This window comes from Telmatherina bonti (genome assembly GCF_933228915.1).
Source record: "Telmatherina bonti genome assembly, chromosome: 14".
Taxonomy (NCBI): Eukaryota; Metazoa; Chordata; class Actinopteri; order Atheriniformes; family Telmatherinidae; genus Telmatherina; species Telmatherina bonti.
The window spans coordinates 34,906,207-34,920,260 of record NC_136612.1 but is presented as its reverse complement, the minus strand read 5'-3'; positions in this window follow the sequence as shown (position 1 = coordinate 34,920,260).

The following is a 14,054-nucleotide window of genomic DNA, read 5'->3' as shown; positions in this document are numbered from 1 at the left end:
GTCTTGCAACTGTGCCTGCAGTAAGTCCTGCTGAGTAACTTTAATGTCCAGATGACTATCCGCTGTCATCTCTTGAACATATGGGCTGCAGGAAATAGCTGAGATCCAGTCCACATCGCATTGATTGTGGGTTTCAGTTGCACTGAAAATGGCACCCAGCACTTCAGGAAGATACTTCTCTGTGCACTCAGACATGTAAGACTCCATACTCACAGGTGTCCGGGACAAGAAATCAGCATCTGCGTTGCTTTTTCCTGGATGGTACTTCAGCGTAATGTTGAAATCAGCTAACTCGGAGACCCAGCGATGGCCAGTTGCATTCAATTTAGCTGTGCTTTAGGACATAAGTGACAGGGTTATTATCGCTGTACACTGTTACAGATGGAGCATAAAACAAATAGTCTCTAAACCTATCTGCAACAGCCCACTTGAGCGCTAGAAACTCCAGTTTTCCTGAATGCAGTCTGTAATTTTTTTCTGCTGGTGTCAATGTCCGTGAGCCATATCCAATGACTCTGAGTTTGCCCTCCTGTCTCTGATACAAGACTGCTCCGAGTCCCTCCTCTGAAGCGTCTACATGTAAAATAAATGGATCCTCAAATCTCGGGTAAGCCATTACTGGTGGGTTGGTCAACACATCAACTAGACGATTCAGGGCGTTCTGGTGGATTTCAGTCCACACTATTTTCTGATTTGTGAGGGACTGTCTCACCTTAGCTGAGTGGTAGTTGGTCTTTGAGTCCAAGTCTGGGGCTGCACCTGCTGACAGTAGATCATATAAACATTTTGCATGGCGAGAGAAATCTTGCACGTAACTTCTATAGTACCCCAGAAATCCCAGAAGTTTACGCAGCTCTCTGATATTAGTAGGAGGGGTTGTTTTTAATGCCAATTTGTCATCCATCTTGTAACCTTCAGCTGAAATCACTTTCCCAATGTAGCGCACCTCACTTTTAAAAAGGTCACATTTGTCTGGTCTCAGTTTAATGCCCCAGGCTTGCTGACGTTTTAGTACAGACCTCACATCCTCAACATGTTGTGCAAATGTCTTGCTATAAACTAAAACATCATCCAAGTATGGGATACATATTTTGTCCCTCAAACCTTCTAAGCTCTCCTCCATGCTCCGCTGAAAAGCTGAGGGGGTGTTTGTGAGTCCAAATGGAATTCTGTTCCATTCATACAGCCCCCATGGAGTTGTAAAGGCTGTGTATTTCTTGGAGTCCTCACTCACACTACCTTGATGGTAAGCTTTTCCTTGGTCCAACACACTGAACCATGCGTTTCCACCCAACCCATCAAGTATCTCCTGAATGCGTGGTATGGGGTGTCTATCTGGAATTGTCTTTTTATTTAGTCCCCTGTAGTCGATACAGAGTCTTAGACTGCCGTCTTTTTTCCTCACGCAAACTTCTGGAGACGCATACGGAGAGACGGATTTGCGGATGAAGCCCTTGTTCAGCAAGTCCTGGATGTGAGATTTTACCTCATCATACAACGGTCGGGGTATGGCATTATGTGTTTTTGCCACTGGCACATTGTCAGTTAGTTTAATGTCCATTTTGAGGTTTTTAATATGCCCTACTTCGTCTTTGTCTCTGGCAAAAACACAAGATTCCTCTCTGAGCATTCTTTTAACCAGTGTTTGTTGTTCACTTGTCAGGTGGTCAACATTAACAGGTGGATCCCACAATTTGTCCAGGGGCTCATTCTGGGACTTTGCAGAGGTGGAGTTGGGCGTGGCCAATGAACTTTCAACTGTTACAGAGTTAACTTGTTGCTCCTCTGTAAGCAATGGAAAACAGTTTGTTATTCTCTGTATGCTACCAATCACGGTTCTACTAGGCACAGTTATATCATGGTGAGTGGTATTCCTGGCATAGATTTTCACTTTGCGGGACGAAGGTGGAATATCGATCAGTTGACAGGATATTTTGAGCCCCTCCTCCAAAGAAAGGTTCTCATCGGGTTCAAACAGCATTTCAGTGACCCCTTTCAGATCCGTGTTCACAGGACAGCTGATGCATTGTGTTTGACCTCCTGGAACTGCAACAGAAGTGCGTCCCGTCTTTACTGCATACGTTGCATTTTCATCTGTAACTTCCTGGATTAAGCTCAACAGTGTTTCTGCCTTTCTTGTGCCTAGTTTTAGTGAGTTTCTGAGCAAGGCTAGTCTTTCACTGGGCTGAACCCGGTCCTCCCTCTCTTTCATTATCTCTTCAATGGCATTAAACCCTATTATAGGTCTCTGTACAATGTCTCTACTCACTAATACTGGGACTAAAATATTATTTGACCCTGTGGATTTAGCCTTTGGGCCACACAGACTAAGATTAACCTCCACCCATCCCTCAAAAGGAATTTCTGAGCCATTTGCAGCTCTCAAGTCCAGGAGTTGAGTCTCGCTTAACAGATCACTGATAGGAAGGATTTTTGCATCAGGTAAGTTTTGGGACATCCATGCTTCACTCATTATAGTCACTTGTGCTCCTGTATCCCACAGAGCTTGAGTTTTAACATTGTTCATTTTGCACCAGACAAGACACTTCTTACCAATCAGTTGTGCAACCTTCATGTGTCTGGTGTGGGTGTTACATGAATTAGTTGATGGGTCTTTTTGTTTAATGTTCATGTTTGACTGTATGGGGGAAAGATTAACAGTAAGTTTATTTGTCTCCTTTTGAAGCATGTCTGCATTCCTGGTCATGGATTTTGGGATCAGTTTAGGACTTGGGTCACTATGGGACTGCAGCTCTCTGGTTGTGGCACGTCCCTCAGTCACAACCTCCGCCAGTTTCCCGACGGCTTCTGCTCTTTTGCCATCCTGCACCCTTTTGCCCAATGTGTTTCACTACCACACTTATAACAATGCTGACAATCAGTTTTGTCCTGTTGGCATGCTGCACATTGTCTCTTTGGTCTCTGGAAGCTATTTGCACGTGCTTTACTTTGGCTTTCATCAGAAGTCATTTTATCACGGTGGACACTTTGCAACAGGGAAGCTACTTGGCCTGTAAGTTCTCTTATTGCTGTATTATTCTCCTCTATTTTTTGTAAACAAGGGGTTTTCTTTAGTTGCCTTGTTTGGTTTTTCTGAGACTTGGGTGACTTGGGGGTTGTTTTCAACCCCTCCCTGCTCTACAGAGTTCAGACCTGCCTTGTACAAGGCCTTATTTGTGGTCTTTATCTTTTGAGCTCTCTCACTTTCATTATATTGAGCAATCTGCATCTTTTGTAGCAGCAGCTCATCACTGTTGTTCTCATCCTGTAAATACATCCACATCTCTGCTCTAATATTGGCGTTCGCCAAGCCTGTCATGATGGACTGAAAACACTGGCTCTGGACTAGCTCTTTGTTATATTTCAGGCCAGATTGTGCACGACCAGATGCACACAGGACTTTTTGACGCAGATCAAGCACTCGAATGAGGAAGTCAAGTGGTGTCTCACTAGGTCCTTGCACTGCTTTAGTCAGTTGATGATAAAGCATAGTTGCATCTTTCTCCACATAATGTGCTCTTAATATTTGTCTGAGGGTCATCAGAGTGAGATCTGGTTTACCTTCTAGATAGCTCCTTAGCTTCAGACCAGGACTCACAGATTGTATTACTGCTTCCACAATTTTCCATTTCCGGATAGCCTTTCTTTAAACCGCTCACAATCTGATGTTCCAAGCTGCTGAAACTCAGGTTGTCTTTAGAAGTCAACTCACCAACATGTCCCTTTATTCTGAATTCTTTTCTGAATCCTGAAGGAATAGCACAGTATTGGTTGGTTAAGAATTCACTTTCTCCAACTCGAACCTCCTCGTTTTGAAGAGTTTCCTGGAGCGTCTGGTGCTCCAGCGATGACAAAGATGCTTTGCGGTCTTTCTGCTGTCCCCCGCATGAGAACACCGCTGACCGCGTCACCTCTGCCGCTTTCGCCGCTGCCGCCTCCTCCCCGGTGGATGAAGAGAAAGGCGCCGCTGCTCCCGCGACTTCACCCGCCGACCGGCCCTGCAGCAGATCCTCGAGCTTGTCATTCAGCTCCAAAAGAACCGACACCCCTTCGTCCTCTCTTTCCAATAGTTCTTGCCGTTCACAAAACTTTATGACGTATTTAACGAGTGCGCGACGAGTTTTGCTTTTAATGTCGTCATCTCCCGAAAGTCTGCAGAACTCACAAACATCGTGCAGTTCTTCCACTGACAGTTCAAACAGCTTCTTTTCAATTTCCAGAAGCAAATCCTCTCGGTGCTCCGACATCTCGTCGTTCGCTGATCTGTTCCAAGCTCTCCTGAAAATCACAGAAACGGTTCGGTGTCGTGCTCGGAATTAGCTCTATGCTACTTGCTTAGCTCTACACACACCGGTTGTTGCTTGTATTTCCAGTCTCTTCGTTGGTGATCTCGGTGGAACCTCCAAATTGTTACACCACTCAGACCAACGGCTCTGGGTGTATATATATAGTTCTTTATTCTTCACCGAACGAAGATTAAACATTTGACACGCTGTTAGATGCGCCAGCACCGGGAGCATGCTTCAATCACCATTTTGTTCCACAGCGCACACACACGCTTCTCTTCTTCTTCTTCGGTAATTATCACAGAACTGCTTGCCCTGCCCCCTAGCGGTAACATTGGTGAATCACATCACTAAGAAAGCAGATTACTGAGTGCAACAAACAGAAATAATTCTTATAAGGTGCTACACGCACATTGTAAATGTTTTCCTCTGCACTCTGAGTGTTGGGAAATGGAGTGAGCAGCCATCATTTCAGGGGATATCCACTGTCACCTGCAAAGTTGGAGAATGTTAGATACTGCAGTAGTGTGCGGTAGTTATAACATGAATCCTTACCGATCAGCCAGCCATCCTGCACAGCTCCAATCTCAGGTCTGCATCCTACACTGCTGTTTCTTAGAATGAAAGAGTCATGGGTGGACCCAGGCCGACGGGCCACTACATTGGTGAGCAACATGTTTGCATCATATATAATTTGGACGTTTAGAGAATGAAAATGCTTACGATTAACGAAAGCAGATTCCTTCTCAGTTGGTGCCCTTATGGCAACATAAGTGCAGTCAATCACCGATTACATTTGGGAAACCGGACATTTCTGCAAATTGCATTTTTTGTTTGCTTGTTCACCCACAGTGTAAGGAAAGTTTATGTACCGTTGCGATAAGGTGATAATACCTTCCAACACCCCTGGTAGGATACGGCTGAAGGTGGGTTGTGATATCCCCGATCTATCAGCCACTTCCCTCTGGAAGGTGCCAGTTGCCAGGTAGCCCAGTGTTGTGAGCACTTGCAGAGGGACAGGTACTGCATGGCTCCTTCTGGTGCGTCTCTGTAAAGCCGGGCCCAACTCATCACATAGGCTCAACAGCACAGCACGAGGTAGACAAAACCTATGTAAGAGCCACTCATCATCATGAGCCAAAAATTCCTGTTGGTCTCTAAATACTGCTCCCTCCGGAGACTTCCATCCACCACATCCTTCAGCAGTGCCAGGTATGCCATTGTGCATCTTTACGTTACTTTACGGTGTGTGCCTTTTATATCCAGTGAGTAAATCCTGAACAGCTACAGGTGGGAAAATAACCTTATTGTAGCATGATAAATGATGGGCATTTTGCCAGGTTACCGTGTGATTTAAATTGGATTTATTACCTCCACCAAGGACATTATGTTCTTACCGGTGCATATCTGTTTGTTTTTGTTCAAGATAACTCAGAACGTTATGGATGGATTTTAATGAAATTTTCAGGATTTGTTGGAAATGTGAAGAGGAAAAACTGATTTAAATTTGGTAGTGATCCAGATCATCGTTTGGATGCAGGAATTTTTTAAATGCTTTGGCGGAGGTTTGGGCTCTCCGAGTGTTTGTCTAGTTGTTGATTTAGAACTTAATGTGTACCTTGTTTGGCGTCGAGTTGATTTGATAATATGTACTGTCGGCTTTGTTCCAGGAGGACAGACCATATTTTAGTGTTTCTTGATAACATGTAGGTTTTTGTTGTAAATCTTGATAATTTTTTATGTAACTTTTCCAAATTACTTTTACAACATTTAAGGGAAAACATATTAGATTTTACATTAATACCTTGCATATCACATCATTTCTATGGTTTTATTCCTCTGCCGTTGGTGTTGCCGTTTCCAGTTTCTCCAGATTTTGTGTGTACGCCAGGGTCAGAGTCGGCGTGGAGGTAGGGACATTTTACAACCAAGTCGTGTTTTGATAAATCCTAAAAGTTGACTTCAATTGGCGTGTGCTGGGTTTTGTGCATGTGACAGCTTCATAAATGAGGCCCCAGGTCTCTGAAGTCCTGCATCATGTGTAAAACTGCAGGTGGAAGCTGGATGGTGCGTTTCCTCCTGTGACCAGCAGAGGGCAGCATTTGTCTGAAAAATCGCCTCCAATGTTCCTCCAGTCAAGCACTGAGTTAAAACTTGAACCAAAGTGGCTTCAGTTTTCTTCCATTCATCATATTGGACTGATGTGTGACGGATTTGGGTTTGCAGAGATGCACTCGATGCATCACTTTGTTTTGGATAAATGAGTGTCGGGCACAAAAACAGGAGGGTTTAAGAAAACTGTTAATACTTCATTTTTTATTAAGCTGAATGAAAGAGGACAAAACATTAATTAAACGTCTTATGTGTGATTTTTCCCGGTTCTCTCATTACACCGTGAAACCGTTGCATCAGGTTGGAAGATGCTCGTAATGAAGGATCCAAACTGAAAGCACTGACAACGAACACCATGCAGGATTAAAATCAGGCACTTTGTCAAATATATCAACATGCAATTAACTGCGAATTCATTAGAGCTGAAATGAAGTATAAATCCAAGATTTTATAACATGTTGGAGTTAAATGGACCCACTGATATCAGCCCACGTTTCAATCTGTATCTCTTCACAGAGAAAAGTAAAAATGTGCAGGTTTAAACCTGAATAGAAGCAGAAATCCCAGGTCAGTGGTCAAAAGGATGAATGTTTGGAGAAACATGTCAGTGAGGAATAAAAACAAGCAAGTCAGAAAACATGATGCTTCAAATTTAGCAGCATGTAACAAAACAGAAGATCAATGAGAGAAAAGAAACTGTTTCTGTTGGTATTTAAACCGTTGTTTTTCTTCTTCTACAATGATCTGTTTATATCTACTAGCTGTGGGTCCACATACATGGCAGCTGCCGGATTTATGTCACATTTTCACTACGGTGTCTCTGGATGGACAAAATGTGTGAAGTGAAAACCCTCTGAGCTGTAAAAGTGCAGAACTTGCTGTGTGTGATAGGTGCTAGAGAAGTGGTGGGATAAGGAACCCAAATTAAGGCACATAAGAACATATATACAGTTTTCAGGTCATCATGAAGACTTGAGCCTGGACACAACTAAGAGGGTCAATGACGGCTTTATTCCCAATAAATCTGTGCTATGATGTTGTCCAGTTTCTGTCCATATAGTTCCTTCCTCAGGTGATCTGCTAACCTGCAGCAGCATCATGTTACGGTCCATGTTTACAGGAAATGTCCACATATGAAGCAGAGGAGAAAGATGAAGACTGGATGGAAAGATGACAAGTCCTTGGCAGCTCTTTCTTTTTCCTTCTTACCTTGTTCTAATGAAATCAAAGAGAAAAGAAAGAGTCAGGTTTAGAACAATGTGATGGGGGGGGGGGGTTCTATTGCTTGGTAAGGATGTTGGACTTTTATCACTATTACTAATTGTGGCCACCACGGGGCGTCTGGTAGAATCTATTGAGATGGACAACCAGAACCAGAGTTAACTTCAGCACAGATAACCTCCAACCTTGTTAGTCATCCAATAGCATCAACAGAAAATTCTCCTTTGTAGGCTGTGTGACATGGAACAGTTCACACACATCCTAAAGCAGCATCATGAACGAACACACAACTGTTCTGAGTAAACGTGTAATTAGATGTCAGACGTTCACTTCCTTTATTTCTAAAATAACACTCAGCCACTGAAACACATTGGTTGAGGAGGAACAAAATCTACTTTGAACATGACCTGAGTGTTTCCAGTTTGCAGTTTGGACTGATCTTCACAGCTTCTCTCTGAGAGACCACGTCTTTTATAGTTGATCTCAGCGACTCAAGGTGTTTTTCACACAATACACGTATTTCAGCGTAATCAGCGGAGCTCAGGTCCAGATGTTTCAGATGGGATGGGTTGGAGTTCAACGTCGAGGCCAGAGAAGCACAGCCTTCCTCTGTGATCAGACATCCTGACAGGCTGCAGAAAACACAAAAACTTTGAGAGAGTTGCATTGAAAATAAAGCTGACTGAAGAACAATGTTGTCTTTGTATTGCTGATAATTGTGGAGTGTTGTGGCCACCATAGATGTTCATACAAACAGCTTCTGTAGGTATCATGTTAGTCATGAATAAAATCTCCTTAAATACTCAGTGTGATGAATCCTGACCTGAGAGTTTCCAGTTTGCAGTTTGGACTCTTCAGTCCGCCGGACACTCCTGAATACTGCAGATTAAACAGTTCAGCAGCATAAAACACGATTCAACAGCCACCTTAGCACAACTTCCTCTATGGCAGCCAAAAGCAGACAGACACGTAGAAAATCCTCATCTTACATATCCTGAAGCACAAGCTTTTTAAACGACATTTCCATCTCCTGCAAGTTTATTTTAATAGAAGAGCATCACACAACCAGATGAACACAGTTTTCTTTGAGAAGAAATGCTGAAGTCATTAACAGCGTGCAGAAATAGCAAAAACAAAGCAAACATACCTGGAACAGAATGAGACCAAACACTTGAGCAGCATGAAAAATCTGCTGCAGCACACGTGGAGTCGGCTCAATGGGACACACACTGCTAACAAAGTCTAAAAGTCCATCATTTTGTAGGAAACAGCTTGGAATTATGCTAGCAAAGCAATTTAAGAAATGTTGCTCTTCTGACAGCTTCCAGGTGAGTTAGCAGGAGCTCTGAGCAAACTCCTCTTCCTCCACTGACAGAATGCAGGTTTACGTTGCAGCATTCGACAGAATGCCAAAGCCATTCAACAGAAAAGCAAAGATTTGAAATCATCTTCAAAGTGAAGCTTTTTTGCAGGCATTGCATCATTTTTCTACATGCTACATATAGAAATCCAGAAATAAGCAGCTGAGAATAGAAAAGTCTCCAGACAGATGAAAATGTTTGCAGTGCTTTAAAATCAGAAAGCCAAGCTGCAGGTTTTAGTGAAACCATCAACACCTGACCTGGACATCAAGAAGGTCAACAATGAGTCCATTGTTCAAGATAAAGCTGTGCTCCGATGAGCTGCTGTTTCCGTCCAGTTCCAAGCAGCTTTACAGTCCGTGTTGATGTGAAATGTCCACGTCTGATGATGACTAGATGAAGGAGGAGGCTGCTCTTCCAGCTGTGGACCACCTTCCTCGCTCCCTGCTGGAATGACATCAAGGAGAGAAAGAAATGGACCATTTCAGCCATGCTTTCTGGAGATGTCAAGTCATTTTACACACCTTGTCAGGTGTGTGTAGGAGCTGCGTCGTTACTGGAGGTGTGCAGATGAAGTCAGCTGAGGGGTCGGAGGTGTTCTGGCTTCGGTGGTCCCATTCTGGATCTCAGAGCGGCTGCCTCATCGCTGTCTGCACTTCTGGAATAAAAAAGACAAGATCTTTATGTCTTGGCTGAAGAAATAATCTGCTTGTTCTTCATCAGTGTCACAATATTAATAAAAGCAATTACTACTTTAAAGTAAAAACTAGGGCTGGGACTTTAACACCTTCATTAGCATTAATTCCAGAAAAGTGAAGACGTTAAAGCATTTAACTGCAGAACGTTTCAGTGCACGACAATTCCACTGATGCACACGGAGGACCTCCGTTAGTACTTTGGTGCTTCATGTTGGGATGTTTCACATCCTTCCAGTGACTAAAGAAAAAGCAACTAACAAGTTGAGCAACTTTTTACAGTGTTATTGAAGACTTTTGGTGAGGAAGGTTTAAGTCCGAATGGTTTCCTCTTCTGTTAGCGGCAGCAACGGCTGCGTAAGCTCCTCCCCCGTCCAGAAGAACAGTCTAGAACAGGGGTCTCCAACTCCGGTCCTCGTGAGCTACCACCCTGCAGGTTTTAGTGTTTCCCCGCTGTGACACACCTGACGCAAATCAATGGCTCATTAACAGGCAGGTGCAGAAGATGAGAAGCTGCTGGAGAAGCTTTTCATTTGAATAAAGTGTGTTGTAGCAGGGAAACAGTAAAAGCTGCAGGATGAGCGCAGTTGGAGACGGCTGATCTAGAAGCTTGGTCCTCCTGCAGCATCCAGCTTCCAGCTGCAGGAAGAGCAGGAGGTGATGAGCTCTGCTGCAGGACCAGACTGAAGCCACAACACAGTGGGCTTTACTGTCACATGTTCATGTTTATTAATGAAGCGTGTGGACGGAAACATTTTACACCTTAAAAGTCCTGGAACATGTTTTACACTGGAGCGCTTAGATAAATGACTTCAAATGACTTTTTCATTTGAAGACTGTTCAGTTTTGCCAGGAAGATTTTCCTGTTTTTCTACTGTTGAACTGAAACTGAATGAAATGGATTTCTTTGCAGACATTAATAGAGCCTGAGTTTACAATAATATTTGTGTCTATTTGAGTCAGTCGTCCACCAAAATCCAGTTCTATTAAAAAGATGCTGCTTTTGGGGGCAAGGACAATTTTACTGCTCAAAGGTTGCTCTTTTAGAGCTCAAGAGACAAATGTGAGATTCTCATCTCAGCCTCATTTTAGTTTCTATTTGCTCTAAAATGTTTCTCATATGTTTCTCCTAAAATTCACCAGGAGAAATAGGTGAGACAGAATAACTAGAGGGAGTCATAGTGGAGACTTTAGGGAGATTCCTTGCTAGTTTCACTGCACTGCTTTTAATGGCTCCTTTATTTCTCCTTTGGAAAAGAAACTGAGCAATACTGGACACACACACACACACACACCTGAGGTCCTACTATCAGGATGCTTAAATCATGTGACCTTCTCCTCCCACCTGACTGGATTTACCATCCTAAACACAGATCATGCACTTAATAACATCATGATAGAGCAATAAAACAACGGTGGTGAACTCTTTCTTTACCACACGACAGAGGGATGTAGCAGATGTACCCAACGCCATCAGGCTTTCTACTTCTACAGCACATGGCAGATGACTTCACATAAAAAAAGGAAGAAAGAAATCTGAAGCGGAGTCTTCATCTTTATTAAATTCCAACATAGTCATTGTACTTGAAAATTGACGACTGCTGAGTATTTGAAGTGGTTGCAAAGTTAACAATGACATGAACAACAAATGGAAGAAAGTTAAAGAGCGTTTACTGACAGCAAAAGCTCTTCTAACATTGTCATCATTATAAGATGGGAACTAGAAAGATGCATCTTTTTGGAAAGTTGTGTTTTGAAACAATTCTCTGAAAGCATTATGAGCAGTGTCAACAAGACTTTACAGCAATGCACAACACTGAACAGTCAAAGAGTCTCTGAGGCCAACATGCAGCATTTGCATTCAAGGGCTTTTCTGAACAGGCTCAGTAAAAAAAGTCTCAGTATGCCACATTCTGTCATTTACAGTGTTGTGGCCCTTGTGCAGCGTTTGTTTATGAAGACTTTTATCAGCTTACTTTTCTCATCCGGTGTCCAACCATCCAGTGTACTACAGCGCATGATGTAAGCTGCAAGATTAAAGCAAAGAAAAAACACAAAGGACTCATTTTATCATGGAACAGCAGTTTCCACTAAGTATTAAGAACTTTTTTCCTCCATAGATCCAAAATTCACATTCTAATATGTTTCTGGTTCACACAGAAGGAAATCCAGTCAAACTGGGAGGACACTGAAACAATCCCAACATTAAAAGTAGGGATGTAATACTTGGAATACTTCAGAAACTCCATCAGATTTGGCCAGATATGGTGATTAATGTGAGAAGGTCCAGAAGAAGAAGAGGAAAACAAACTAGAAATAAACTCCAGGTCATGTTTGGAAAAGAAATGCTGCTTATTTGGCTTGAAAAAGCTGATGGTAGGATGCATGCTAAACAGTACATGGGGAAGGTAAAACATTGCTGAAAAACTAAATCTTATGTTGATGACAAACTGATTTTCTGCAGCTTCAACTATTAGCTGATTACTTGTCAAGTAAAATGGTTTTATTTCCTGTTAGAAATATCACTCATGACGCCATGCAGACCATCTTCTGAGACGTTTTAAACTACAGCAGTTGCCACGGTAACCAGTGGTTCTAGATGAGACTAAACTAAAAGTGGCAGAGTGAAAATATCAAGAATCAAGCTGAATAAAGCATTTGGAGAATGGTGACACCCCTATATGTAGGGCAGTGAAAAGCCATAGACAACTTAACTTCTGATCCCATGAACTGCATCAGCAGTTCCACATTATTCATATCCCTACAAATGCTTCCAGGATTAAAGAAAAAAGTCAGGTGAAACGGGCCAGTAAACTAAATGTAATCCTACACAATATGTGTGGCAGTCTGGGAAAAGCTGTCAGATGTGGCTGATGTTCATTTGTGGCAGTGAGACTAAATAGTTGCATGGGCACCACCAGGCATATATCATCCATCAGCATTAGCAGCCGAGCTCTGACGTGTTGATGCTGTGACAACTATTCTTTTTCAGCTGAAGCAAAGAAAAAACAGGGCTCAATGTGACCACATGGCGGAACAAAACACACAGGGTTTAGCGTTAACACTTGCTTCAGCAGCTCTGGGAAGAATGACGTTACTCAGGCACTTCTTGAGTGTGTGCTAACGAACTTTTTTACTTGTAAATGTAGATTTTAAACTGAGAAATACGTGCCTGTGATGGACTGGCGACCTGTCTGGGATGAACCCCGTCTCTGGCCTGATGACTGCTGGGATAGGCTCCAGCTTAACTGGACTAAGCCGTGTAGAAAATGAAGGAAGAAAATCTAGATGTGGAATTCATGACAATTCAAGCAGGATCAAAACATTAGTTGTCTCATGATTCACTGTCACACAGTTTTTTTTTCCACAATAAGATCCCCCTCTGTGGGGGGGACTTTGGCTCTCTATATTGGCTTCCCAGATATTTCTGCTGATGAATTTCCACTACTTTTCCACAACATTTCCAGAAATCATTCACTACCAAATGAGCCATATACTTCCTTCAAATTCCACTGACTTTGAACTGGTCCAGGACTGTCTTCCCATCTGGCACCTTTCCGTGTTTCCCAAACGCCACAGCATGTCGGCACTCCGCTTCAGGAAAGAAGTTCTTGAAAAGAAGGTGGAATAAGCGAAGGCAGTCCTTTGCTTCTGCATGGATTGCAGACAGGTGAGTGGAGGACAAGAAGAGGCCACTTCCTGGACACAGCTCTTGCTTCCCAGACCTGTTCTTTGGAGCCCAAGGACCAGCCTGAGGTTGGATCTGTTCCACTTTGTCCAGAAAAGCTTTTAATGCCTCCAGGTGCTCACCACCTGGAGCACAGCAGATGTTTTACCTTACAGGGACACAGCAGCAAGCACAAGTCAAGAAAAGGAAGAGACACGTTTAAAAAAGAAAAAGCATCCCAATAATTACAGTTTTCATTTGTAAATAATGAGCAACTAAAACAGTTCAGCACATTGTCAACACAAGTATTCCATTCTAAAACCTGCAATGAAGTGAGAACAGAGTTTCTGCAGGGAACAACATTTTCAGACCCATTTTAAATCTAGTACCTGGAAAACAGAGATTTTCAGGAAGAGAACTTTTATTTTATTGAAATCCCATTTTTAAAATCTAATCCGAACCCCAAATGTAGCAATAATTGAACCAATATCTGTCAGTAAAACACACACAGTTCCAAGTGAGGGTTCCACTCCCTTTTCTTTAAAACATCCTGGAAATCAACATGTGGACCTCAAGCTGACAGTTATATTAATAATATTAATCCCAGTGATAAGAGAACACAGAGTGTCTAAGATGTTGCTTATTATAGTGTCCAAGGTAAGTTACAATATAACAATCAATATGAATTTAGAGCTAAATTGTGGATTGAAAT